The sequence below is a fragment of the Dasypus novemcinctus genome, chromosome 4 (genome assembly GCF_030445035.2).
Source record: "Dasypus novemcinctus isolate mDasNov1 chromosome 4, mDasNov1.1.hap2, whole genome shotgun sequence".
NCBI classification, from domain to species: domain Eukaryota; kingdom Metazoa; phylum Chordata; class Mammalia; order Cingulata; family Dasypodidae; genus Dasypus; species Dasypus novemcinctus.
The window spans coordinates 134,560,882-134,574,311 of NC_080676.1; the positions used below are offsets into that span (position 1 = coordinate 134,560,882).

The window sequence follows — 13,430 nt, forward strand, 5'->3', positions numbered from 1 at the left end:
AGCAGTGGATTTATTGTTTTAGTTTTCAAGTATCTGGCTCTGTTCTGAAAACAAAAAGTGCTTTTACCTTATGGCCAAAAATGTAAATGCATGACATGTACTTTTCCCCAGGCAAGTGACTCACTGCAGATGCAATGACAAGCTAATCCTCAGTTTGATAGTTGATCAGTGAACTAGATGTGGAACTGCAGGAAATTTGCAAGGTGAGGAAATTAGATAAGCAAGAATCTCTAAAATAAGTTGCACTTTAAAAAATTATCTAGTACTCTAGCCAAAGTTAATGGCTATCAAAATGTGGAAGCAGTGTATTTATAGATTCACTACTATCATGCAGCATTATTAATATGCACCTATTAACCACCAGCCACTGTGCAAGGCATGAGGAGCCAAAGACAAGGAGATACTGTCCTTGCCTTTAAGGCATTCTCAATCTTTAGGGGAGATTGATCCTCAATAAATGTTTGCTAAAAGGAAACTATTAATAAAAGCAAAGTGTTACAAGAACACAGAAATTTGGGGAAATTTGGAGAAAGCCTTTTCAGAAGATTGGACACTTAAAAAGGGTCTTTATAAATAAAAAAGGAATTTATGGAGAGACAAGATGGCAGGGCATTTCAAAAACAGCATAAAGCAAATAAAGGGGCAGAGAGGAAGGGCTTTATAGGATAGGTTCTAGAGATCTGGAAACCTTCTCAAAGGCAGGAAGGAGCAGTTCATAGAAATGTGTGGTGACACATTTCTATGAACTGGAATAACCCCTGGAATAACCCCTAAAGGTGAAAATCCCTATTCTTAGGAAACAAAAAGCCTTTTTTTTTTTTTTTTTTTTAGATCCATTCCACTTATTTATTTCTCTCCACCCCCTACTTGTTTGCATTTGCTATGTGCTGGTGTTCTTTTCAGGAGGCACCAGGAACAGAACCTGGGACCTCAGATGTGGGAAGGAGGCTGTCTAATTGCCTGAGCCACCTCTACCGCCTGCTTTGTTGTCTCTCTCACTGTGTTTTCCTCTTGTCTCTTGTTGGATCTTGTGTCAGCTACCCATGCCTGTCCAGTTGCATCAGCTCGCTGTCTTGCCCCATCGCTTGGTCTTGGCATCCTCGTGGATCTTCCAGATGATCAAGTACCTGTAGGCTCTAGCATCCTTGCTGGAGCTGCGACCTTCCACGTTGTCCTGGATGATCTGTCTGAGGTAGTCGGCCATGAGATTCCACAGGGAGCGCTTGCAGTGAGGCACAGGTGGTGCGGGAAGAGCAAGGCGGAGAAGCCCACCTGCACTTCTACCTCCACCTCCTGCTCCCACCCACTTCTCTGCCGCCAGCACGGAGAGGAGGATCGCCCACGTCCCCACCACCACCACCCCCCCGTGTGGCCACAGCCCCCATAGGCTTCAAGAGGGCCCTTGCTGCCAGCAGATGCCAGTCTTCTCATGACCCCAAGCCAGAAGGCCAGCCTCTGAGCACCTGGGCCCCGGCAGGAATGGCCTCCAAGTCTACCACCACCGCACCTCCAAGAGCATTGCACATTGCCCATCTTTACCGAGTCCAAAGAAACTCATTATCCCCGAAGAGTTAGGGGCCAAAGTCCCCACCGTCATTCGCCGGCAGTACCTCAGCCTGTTCATCCATGAGTGCCTGAAGTTCTGCTTTTCCAACCTGGAAGCCATCGAGAAGGCTCTGAACAAGGAGAACGTGGCCGCAGCCCCGGCAAGAGCGTCTACCTGAGTGTCGCCATCAATACTCAGAAGAAGCTGCAGGGGTGGGTCCCGAGCTCCGTGCCTGGCCTCCACCAAATTAGTAGTCTGGGGGTCGTGTCCCACGAGGTGGTGCTGGAGGGCAGGTTGGCTGCCAAGACCAGCTTCTCGCTCAGCCTCCCGAGGAGGCACCGGGTGGAAGACCTGAGAGGGGCCGCCCTGTACAGCTGACTCAGCGGGGACCTGCTCACCGGGGACCAGCTTGAGGGGAACGACTCTAGCTCGCCCGGCACCTGGTGCTGCTGCTGCGGTGCCGAGACCCCGCGTGCTCCTCTGGCCGCTGCACCAGCGATGAGGAGCGTGACCGGGAAGCCCAGGACACGAGCTGCTCGGCGGCCCGCGGCTCCGTGGGCTGCCAAGTGGCAAAGCAACCCGTGCAGGATGGCCGGAGGGAGAACCTGAAAGGGTTTGTGAAGACCTTCGAAAAGGAATTCACCGCAGACGCTTACCCAGGCTTGCCCTTGACCGTAAATGGCTCACACCACCCGGCCCGGAGCTGACCCGAGTCACAGTGGTGGACGCCGGCACACGTCGTCTACACCTTCGTGAGGTCGGACGACGAGCTCGTCGGCTGCAAACCAGATTCTCTGGCATGACTGCGGCGGACCTCAGGCCGCCCTGCTCCGCATGCGGAGCCCAGACACCGTCCTCCTCCGGCACAGCCTGGAGAGCCACCTCCGGGCTTGAAGGTCAGCCACTGCACGGTGAACACGTCGTGCTCTTCCGGCGCCGCCCGGGCCTCGGCTACGAGCTCTTCCTGCAGAACCCCGTGGCTGACTACCTCAAATCATCCAGAAAAACCGTGGACAGCACAGCTCCAGGGAGGACGCCAGCGCCTGCGTGCACCTGATGATCTGGAAGATCCGCGAGGACGCCAAGACCAAGCGATGACTCCGCCTGCCTTGCTTGCACCGGGGTCCGCCTTCCCCACCCCTTCCCAACACCGTGCAATAAATTTTGCAAGTTACCCTGTATCTGCTCAAGCTCTTCAATACTTACTAGATCACAAAGATGTTCCAGACTCATCTTGTACTTTCCCTGCCCCAGTGCTGGAATGAGTCATTTCTCCAAAGGGCCCTGATTTATTTTAGTGGAAAACAGAATTTATAAAAGCCAAGCTCTAGGTTCTAGGTGGTACTCATTGCTTTGGTGGGTAGTGGTCATTTCTCCCGACCTCTCTCTCTCTCTCACATATACATCTATATGGATCTATAGTCATTTCTCTATCTGCAATGGTTAATTTCATGTGTCAGCTTGGCTGGGTTATGGTGTCCAGCCGTCTGGTCAAGAAAGCACTGGCTTGATTGTTATTATGAGGGTGTTTAGTGGCTTTAAATCATTAGTCAGTTAGTTGCATCTATAGCTGATTATATCTACAATCAACAAAGGAGATTGTCTTCAGCAACGAGAGGAAACTTCTCATCCACTAAGTTGGAGGCCTTAAAGAAAAACTGGATTTCAGCAGTAAGATTTTCTATCTCTACTTCAGTCAGCCAGCTTCTCCTGGGGAATTCATTGAAATCTTCATCGGAGTTCCTATCTTGTGACTGCTCCTGGAGAATTCAATGTCAACGTCGAGTTCCCACTTTGTGGCCTTCCCTATGGAGTTTGGACTTGCTGATCCCCACAGTTGCATGAGCCAATTCATCTAGTACGTCTCTTACATGGATCTCCTGTTGGTTCTGTTTCTCTGAAGAACCCTGACTAATAATACTCTCTCTCATCTATCTATCTATCTATCTATCTATCTATCTATCTATCTATCTATCTATCTATCTACCTATCTATCTATCTATCTATCTATCTATCTATCTATCTATCTATCTATCTAATCTAACTGTCCATCAAAAATTGAGTTTCTCCTACTTGTTCAATTCCAATAAAATACCACAGGGTTCATTCTGTTTCTCTTTCCATATTTGTAGGTCCTTCAAGAGTGAGAAACCAGACTTCCATCATCCTAATATATATATTTATTTGGTCAATCCTGTATATAACCAATCTTCTGTCACCACCCTTCAGATGCCCTTTTGCCCCTGCAGATGTGCCTTCAGCCCACTGAGGCTCTGACATCCCTTGTCAGGCTCCCTGCTCCTATGGTGGCCTTCCTCACCCACTCATCATTTAATAGCCTACGCCAGACCACCCACCCAGTCCCATGTGATGCCCTTCTTATCCTACTCCAGCTCTTATATCCATCAGCTTTATAGTAGAGGCACCTACCTTCCTTATCATGCTAATAGAAGTGCATTGTTCTAGAAAGAAAGGGGAAGGGACAGCACAAATTTTGAGGGATTTATTAGGGATTTTGCCGGTGCTATTTCTGCCATCTCCAGTAATGAGATTTTTCCCAAGATGGACTGTTCAGAATAAGTCAGCACACCCAAACATGTCGGCTAAACCACAGGCTGCATTCAGACGTGAATTCTTGCTCAGCAGTAGTCTTAATTTCTTGATTCCCTTCCTGTCCATTAGTGCAACAGAAAACCAAGTGGTAGGTAATTGGAAAGGTCTCCATTTACTTCTAATGAACATTAAGTTAGTGGTAATGACTAAGAAGAGGGTTACTTAACTGTTTCAGGTCTTGTTCTATAGTTCTTTGTATCTAACTAGGTTTTCATTTCAAGTTCATTTAGTTGTGAGATCTGTATTTGGCTTCTTAATAAGATTCTTTGCTGCTCTAGCTACCCTAGACTTCTCACTCATTCCAGGGTTTGGTACAAAATATAAGATGTTACTGTATGAGAAATGCAAATATAAAAGCAATAATTGGGGTTTTGTACACCTTGCTGTAATTTCCTTTATTTTTTAAAAGATGTATTTATCTTATTTCTCCTCCCCCCACCCTGTTGTTTGTGCTCATTGTCTACTCTCTGTGTTTGTTTGTGTGTGTTGTGTCTCCTCGTCATCTTTTTAGGAGGCACCAGGAACCAAACCCAGGACCTCACATGTGGGAGCAAGGTGCCCAATTGCTAGAACCACATCTGCTCCCTGCTTGTTGTGTCTCTCATTGTGTCTCCTTGTTGTGTCACCTCATTGCATAAGCTCACTGTGCCAGTCCATCACATCAGCTTGCTGTCTTGCTAACCTTCTATAGGAGGCACTGGGAACTGAACCTTGGATCTCCCATGTGGTAGGTGGGTGCCCATCTGCTTGAGCTACGTCTGCTTCCCTGTGATTTCTTTTTGTTGATACAGGAAATCTCATCCACACCATCCATAGTCCCATCCAAATACAACTGCAATACTATATGACTTTAGCTCTTCTACTTTGAAGAACCAATCAGGAGCAGCAGTAAATTGCTATTACTATTTGGTAATAGCAATGAGCATTTATAAGCCCTGAAATTTCCTAGAAATAAATTCTGTTGAAGCTGGCTTTTTTTTTTTTAATACTCAGTTATGTTTATTAAAGCGAAAGGATATGGATTAAAATTGGCCAAGGAAAGAGGCCCATAGGCAGAATCCAGGAGTGTTCTAAGAATGAAGCTTCCTGTTTTCCTTTCCCAGTGGAGTCTTGGAGAGCACTAACTTCTCCCAATAACTGTATGTGACAGTATACATGAAGTGTTGCCAACAAGAAAAGCTCACCCAAGCCTTGGTGTCCAGAGTTTTTTATTAAGACTCAACCACATATGAAACTGGTTTTTGATGGAAGAAAAACTCCTTATTAAGGTTCTGTGATAGGAATGGTTCCTGTATCCTATTCCTTTGCCTACTAGAACATCTAAAATACCCTCTGGATTCTCTAGCAATCGTCCTGGTTCCAACAAAACCTTGCTTTACTTAGTAGAGAAAACTCACGTTCTCTTTTTCTCTTCCCTATGTTGAACTCTCCTGGCTGTTTCTGTGTTGCATAAGAATGTGGAGAAATAGCTTAGAATTCCACTAGACAGAAAACCTTGTGATAAAAATAAAAGCTAACAACTCCAAGGTGATTTCATAGCATGGAAACAATGGACATGGAATCAAGAGATTTGGGGTTGATTGATCTTTAACTATGTGGCTTCTTAAGTTTCTTAAGTGATTTAATTTCTTAAGTTTCTAGAAGTTTCTTAAGTGAGTCAGGCCATCTGAGGGTGTGAGACTAGATCAGCAGTTACTAACTGCACTTTATATGTACCTAGGGCCCTACAGGATCCTCAGAGCCACTTCAAGTAACAGATTCTGGAAAATGGAGGGAAGAGTCACTGAGAGAAATGTGAGGGGCCTTTTGTTCCACTCTTCATTGTCCTTCTGGTAAAGCAGCAGCAGATATACCCTTAAATGTTTTACATATTAAGATTTCTTACAGGATTTCTTCTGAAGAAGGGGCTTAGCTAAAAAAAGAAAAAGGCTATGACTCTAAGACCCCTCTAGCTCTACATATTTAGTGGTTTACTATGATATTTAAGTATCTCAAATACTAGTTCACTTTGTTTTGAAATTAGATCAGTCTGTGTCAATTTTGGAACAGAAATTCAGTCCATACTTTGGTGAAAAGGAATGTAGCTCTGCAAGAATGTGAAATTTGATTGTCTCATACTTTATCTACACAGGTATGAAGATGAGAAGAGATGGAAGAAGCAAACACAATGGGATTTTGCATGTCACTAGTTCCTCAGCTCCCCCTGCACTCTCTTTTACGTTCAGTGAGGAGAGACATCCCCTTCTTCCCATATCTCTAAGGGCAGTATCAGTGAACAGGGTCCCACTTAAAAAATTTTTTTTAGAGCTTTTGTGAAAAGCAATATGGTGGAACAGCATGAAAAACATAGCAGACAGCCTAGAAATGGTCTTCTCTAGCTCCAGAGCTATCTGCTCAGGACAAAAATGAAGAACTCTACCCACAATGAAATAGCCAACAATTCAGTTGTTTATCCAGGTAGTCTTGGGGAGCTCTAGAGCTCTTTGAACATCTGGACTATGTAAATATGTTTGAAGACCCTTGGGTTGGTAATGGCTGGGACTGAGCAGTATCATTTTCTGAAACAATCTGTTTGGATATGTGTTTTTGGGGTGAGGGTAGGAGACAGCGAAGAGAATAAGAGAATCCTAACAACCTCTAAAATTTTAATATTATTAGGTTTTGAATCTACTAGGAGTCATATGTCTTTTATTTTTTGTTTAAAACTTAGTTTTCATTAAGTAGACTGAATACCAAATTATAAGAAAAAAATGGATAATTTGATAATTGTTTTTCCTATACAAAACATTAATAATAATAATCTGTTCCTCTCACTCCTCTTAGAAAACATATAATTCAGAATAATATAAGAGCTTCTAAAACCCACTTTTTTCCTGCTGGAGATTATGAAGACCCAAGCTGATTGGTTGGAGGAAATACTACTTAGGGACAGCAGACTGGATCAGGTAATGACAGGTTCATGGTTCCAAGACTTATTATGGAATTCATAGAGGAGTAAAATAAAATTGAAAATAGAGACCAACATAGGATTGTGGTTTTAATTTTGTCAGGTAAGGTCTTAAAACTAAACAAAAACACCAACAAATATGAAAACCTACCATCTTCCGTCCTCCTAACTTTCTTAAAGAAAGAACAATTTGCTATCCTCATAACAGAAAAGATGTAATCTCAGAATAAAGGTAAGTCTATTGATGGAGTAAATTTGTCTCACTAAACAGCTCACCACAGTGCCTTTACACATCCCACTTTCCATGCATAGGTGAAAATGTCCTCTGAGCCAGCCTTTAAGGGACTGAGCTTTAGGTGACCAAAACTTCTGATTGTGTGGGAAAACCATTCCACTGTTCCTCCACTTCCCACATATTTGCCCTATATCAGAAAAGGGAAGAGTAATAAAGGATCAAGTTTTATAGGCACTTTTTTGTTTTTACACTCTAGGTGATCTTAAACAGTATGTAGAGAATTGCAGATGTTTCTAATATGAGCTAGCTTGATTCTGCCATCTTCTCTCTTGTCACGGTTGATCTTAAAAATAGCTTGCAGTAAAAGTACCTCACTTTGTCTTCTTAAATGAAACCACACTTCTTTTATGCCTTTTCAGCTCAGTTCTGCTTTTCATGCAGGGGCTGGGAGGATGCTACATTGCAAGTTTCTTAAAATTCATGACACACAATGTTAGGGTTGGACAGTGCCCTAAAGATCATCAAGTTCAATTCCATTTTTTTTTTTAACAGATGAGAAAACTGAGTCTAAGAGAGGTAAAAAGGTGCCCAGTAGTGCCCAGAAGAGGACTAGAACTCAAGTTCATGAATGTCAATTTAGCAATCTCATTGCTCACTGTAACTTCCTCTTCTGCCTTCATCACTTGTCAATTATGTTGCCTCTTTCCTCTAGAATAGCCTTTTACATCGCCTTTTCTCTGCTTTGAAGTTACACATCTGAAACTCTGTGTTTAGCTATGCGTTGGCTTTGTACCACATTCTGTATATTGTCTATTCTCCTTTTATCTAAGTTAGAGAATTCCCAACTTCCCTTTGGTGAAGTGTGATTAACAATTCCTCTATAAGGGCTTGGACATGAAAACAGTATTAGTTCATGTTGCCTATGGAATCAGTTACTCAGAGGGCAAGTGAACATTATTGCTAGGAAAAAAAGAGTTAAAGCTACTCAATTTTTTTTTTCACATGCTATTTTCAAAAGCCATTTGCAATCCTTTTTTTTTTCAAATTGTTTATTTATCCCTATGTATTAGTTTCCTAGGTTCCTTAAAGCAACACCATGAAATGGTTCAACTTAAGCAATAGGAGTTTATTTGCTTACAGTTAGAATCCAGGGAAATGTCCAAATCAAGGTGAAGTCGGGGGATAACGGATTCTTCTAGGTTCTTGGCTATGTTACACAAAAAAAATCTAAGAACATGCTGGTTTAGTTAGGCCAGTAGTTTATTGACAAATGGGAGAAGATAACATGATTATGCACCTGAACCTGCAGATGTGGGCTCTTGTAGGCAGAGAGAGAGTTTTGGGCTTGTGAGTCCATTTTTGTTAAAGATTTATTTATTTTTTAAAAATTTATTTCTCTCCCCTTCCCAGCCCTCCCCCACTCCCCCAGTTGGCTGCTTTCTGTGTCCACTCACTGTGTGTTTTTCTGTGTCCACTTATATTCTTGTCAGTGGCATCAGGAATCTGTGTCTCTATTTGTTGTGTCATCTTGCTGCATCACCTTTCCACATGTGTAGTGCCACTCCTGGGCAGGCTGCACTTTTTTCATGTTGGGTGGCTCTCCTTTTGGGGCACATTCCTTGCGCGTGGGGCTCCTCTATGTGGGCAACACCCCTGTGTGGCACGATACTCCTTGTGTGCATCAGCACTGTGCATGGACTAGCTCATCACATGGGTCAGGAGGCCCTGGGTTTGAACCCTGGACCTCCCATGTGGTAGGCAGATGCTCTATCCATTGAGCTAAGTCTGCTTCCCTGGGTCCATCTTTATTAAGCTACTACTTACTCCTCCCTTTCATGATGTTGGGAGGGCAGCTATTTGCTCTTCTGATTGATTACCCGACCTGTCAGTTCCCCAGGGGGCCAATGGTGAGGCCCCTTGAGAGTATCCAGGGCTTTTCCTCGGCCCTCAATGAGATCTCATTCCAATCTCCTTCTAAATGTGGTTCTTGTGGGGTCCTTCCAGCAGCCTTCTTGGTGGTGGTCTTTCCCACAGGGGTTTTTAGGTGGGGTTCCATGGCCACATGTTTCACAGCCATGCTTTTCTGCCAGGTCTTAGACTCATATTTCCTTTTCCTAAACTAACCTATTTCACTCGCTCTTCAGAGGAGTTTACACCCTTATTCTTCAGGGTGCACTGAAAGGCAATGATCATTCTTCTGTAACTACTTCCTGCTGGTTAGGGGAACTAGACCATAACTGACAATGTGTAAACCCTCTGGCTACTCTATAATGGTTGAGGGAAGATGAGTCCAGCCCTGTGGGAGGAGCTGGATGAAATCTCCATATGACTAATAAGGTATTGATTCTGGAAGAAATAATTAGAATTTTGAAGATACCTAATCCCACTAAAATGATAAAGAAGATGGTGGTAAGTGGACCCAAAAAGGGGCCAGCCATGATATACTGGGCCATGAGAGTGAGAAAGAACAGATGCCTTCAGAGGCTGCTTCCTTCCAAAATTGATGGAAAACAGCATTCTTCCTTGAGTTCTTTTATGCGTTGGTTAACTCTAGGGAAAGTTTGTGGTAGGCCTGTTGGGTTTGGGTATAGACTGCCAACCCCGTTTGGGTATAAACTGCCAACCCCAGTTCCCACAGTGGTGAGTATGCCTGGGATAGTTAGAGTACGAAAAGAGGCATTGCCTTTTTAGTTATTACGTAGGGAGAAATGGGCACAGACAAGATTCTGAAGGAGTGTCTGGCTTGCTCTCCCCTTAGCAACAGGCATTTGGGCTAGTTAGAGGAACTGGCTTTGTCACAAACTACTTAACTTTGTTTCTTGAAGAGGTATTTCAGGCTGTCTAATGGCTGGCACTTGAACATCCTGTCAGGTGCTTCCAGTGAATTGGCACTTTCTTGGGCAGCTGACTTCACTTGGGATAAGTACACCCAGTTGGCAATTCCTATAACTTTAACAGCTGAGGGAATGATTAGAACCACAGCGTAAGGTCCCTTCCATTTTGGCTCTAATTGAAAGTGAGCCCTGTTTCCTGCCAGGTTTTGATCAGAACCTGGTCTCAAGGTCCTGGGTGAGGAAAGGTTGCCCATAAACCAAAGCTAAGCTGAAGTGGGTCCTAGCCACCTCATTTGCTGTTTCCCTTCTAGTGGGTAACTCTTAGCCCCCACAGTCCTCTCCATGGTATGAGTGGGACAGGTTCTGGAATAAGGGCTAGGAGGGAGACCTGGATTTGTGCTATGGTTCATCCTTTAAATCTGGCCTGCTTGAGTAGTTTTGGTTGAGTTTCAAGACAGGAGGGGAAGAAAGGCTTCTCAGGATCTGACCTTGGGCCCTCTGCCAGCAGCAGGGTGGCTGGGTTGAAGGTCTGATACACCTTTAGCTGAACCTCAGGGGTCTCTAGTAATTGAACCTGGTGTTTAATCCACCAGCTACCTGTAAGCCATGGTGGCTCTGGCCTCAAGCACATCTTTCAGCTGGTGTGCGGTGAAGACTGTGAGAGGTTTCCCTCAAGTTAATTTAGTGGCTTGCTCAATTAAAAGGGTTGTTGCCCCCTCTGATCTCAGGCAAGGTGGCCATCCCTATGCTGTTATCAAGAGGTTTGGAGAAATAAACTACTGGTTGAGAAATCTCATAAAGTTTCTGGATTAACACTCCTAGAGCCACTCCTAGAGCCACTCCCTTCTGAGTTACATACAGAAAGAAAGGCTTGTTTAGGTTAGGAATCCCTAAGCCTGGAGGATCAGTTAGAGCGTGTTTTTTTAAAAGATTCCTTCTTTCCTCCCTCCCTCCCTCCCTCCCTCCCTCCCTCCCTCCCTCCCTCCCTCCCTCCCTCCCTCCCTCCCTTCCTCCCTTCCTCCCTTCCTTCCTTCCTTCCTTCCTTCCTTCCTTCCTTCCTTCCTTCCTTCCTCCCTCCCTCCCTCCCTCCCTCCCTCCCTCCCTCCCTCCCTCCCTCCTTCCTTCCTTCCTTCCTTCCTTCCTTCCTTCCTTCCTTCCTTCCTTCCTTCCTCCCTCCCTCCCTCCCTCCCTCCCTCCCTCCTTCCTTCCTTCCTTCCTTCCTTCCTTCCTTCCTTCCTTCCTTCCCTTTTCTTTCTCTCCCCTTCCCCCCACCCCCCACCCCAGTTGTCTGTTCTCTGTGTCTATTTGCTGCGTGTTCTGATTTGTTGTCTGCTTCTGTTGCTGTCAGCGGCACGGGAATCTGTATTTCTTTTTGTTACGTCATCTTGTTGTGTCACCTCTCCATGTGTGCGGTGCCATTCCTGGGCAGCTCTCCTTATGGGGTGCACTCCTTGCATGTGGGGCTCCCCTACGCGGGGGACACCCCTGCGTGGCAGGGCACTCCTTGCGCATGGGCCAGCTCCACACGGGTCAATTGAAGCCTGTTTTAAAGCCCGGAAGGCAGCTTCCTGGTCTGCCCCCCATTCTAAGGCATGGTTATTAGTCCCAGCAATAGCAGGCTATTTCACGAAACCTGGATGTCCACAGTCTACAGTAACCAGCCATTCCTAGGAAAGCCTGTGGTTGTTTCTTTGTTTGAGGTTGGGGAATACTAGTGATAGTTTGAACTATTTTGTGGAGAGACCTTTCCCCAGCAGTGAGAAGAAACCCTAAATAGGAGATTTTCTGCTGAGAGATTTGTGTCTTGGATGATGACATTCTGAAGCCCCTATCCACTAGGAAATTAAGGGCTCAATTGGTGCTGGCCTCAGAAACTTTCTTTGGACCGCAAAGAAATCATTCACATATTGTAGGCAGGAGCTCCAAGGCAAGTGGAGATCAACTACATCCTGAGCTCAGGCATTCCCCAAAATATGGGGGCTGTCTCAGAACTCTTGCAGCAACATGGCCCATGTAAACTACACTGGACATTTAAAGTTGGACTCCTGCGATTCAAAGGCAAAAAGAAACTGGGAGTGTGGGTGGCGTGGAATGCAGAAAAAAATCATCCTTTAAGTCAAGTACAGTGAACCACACTGTGGTTTCTGGGATCTGGGTTAGCCTGGTTGAGTACAACTGGATGAATTGGTTTTACAAAGCTATTGACGGCTCTTATGTCTTGAACTAGCCAGTAGGTGCTGTTGGGCTTTCTTTTTTTTTTTTTAACAGAAAGAATGGGACTGCCATTCTCCAAGAACTTTCTAATCATGAGCCAGAGGCCTTTAACAGTTTCTTTCTTGGGTACTGCTTTCTATGAGGGTAGGGCAGGTTGGTATTATAAGCAATGGAAACTGGGTATTCCAGTTTCCTAGACTATCCTGGAGTACAGCTGTTGACAAGGCACCTAGTTCCTTATCTAGAATCATGGCTAAGCACAAAGTTCCACATCCTTCCCTTGAGCACTGGACTACAGGCACCTTACAGGTTTTATGTATCCCTACTAGTTAGATACATGCCCCCAGAGTATAAAGTGGACCCATCCCAGTAAGGGGGCTCCCTATGGGGTTGTGGTGATTTAGGGCAGCCTTTCTTCCAGTGGCCAAGCTATCCATGGTTGAAGGAGGATCTCAATGACTTGGAGCTCTAGCAGGGGTGACCCCGAGGTGGCAGGCCACTGCTCATGGTGACTGTCACAAAGTAAGCCTTCTCCTTGTCTCTCCTTATCTTCGACACCTCCGTAGCCTTGTTGGTGTTGCTGATGATGGAAAAAGTTGCTTCTAAAAGAGAATTCCTTGGGGTCCTAGTGCTAGTTTTTGTGGCTCACTTTTAACATCTGGGGCTAACTGGTTGATAAAAGAGTCTTTCAACATAATCTGTCCCTCAAGTCTGGATTAAACTGGGTATACTTTGTCTTAGCTTCCACCAGCCTCCCTTGGAAGAGGGCAGGATTTTCTTTTGTTTCCTGGGTTATTGCCTGCAACTTATTTTAGTTAACAGGCTTGATGACATTCTTTCTCTCCCCTCTAATATAAACTTGCTATCATATGGTCCCTTTACCTTAGGTCTGCTTGTCCCCTTTGGTAGTCCCAGTTAGGGTATTTGGGACTGCCACGACCCTTAGAGCGGATTGCTGAGGCTATTGGACCACCATGTTTTTGGCAAGTCCCTGGGCATCCTCCCAAATGCAGTGTTTTTCTTCAGGGGTACAGCACATGG

The 13,430-nt window shown here is 45.0% G+C and overlaps 1 pseudogene; it reads left to right on the plus strand.

The window, feature by feature from the left end:
* Window positions 1-1,202: 1,202 nt before the first annotated feature.
* On the plus strand, window positions 1,203-2,644 carry LOC101422794 (RNA exonuclease 1 homolog pseudogene; annotated as a pseudogene).
* The last annotated feature ends 10,786 nt before the right edge of the window (window positions 2,645-13,430 follow it).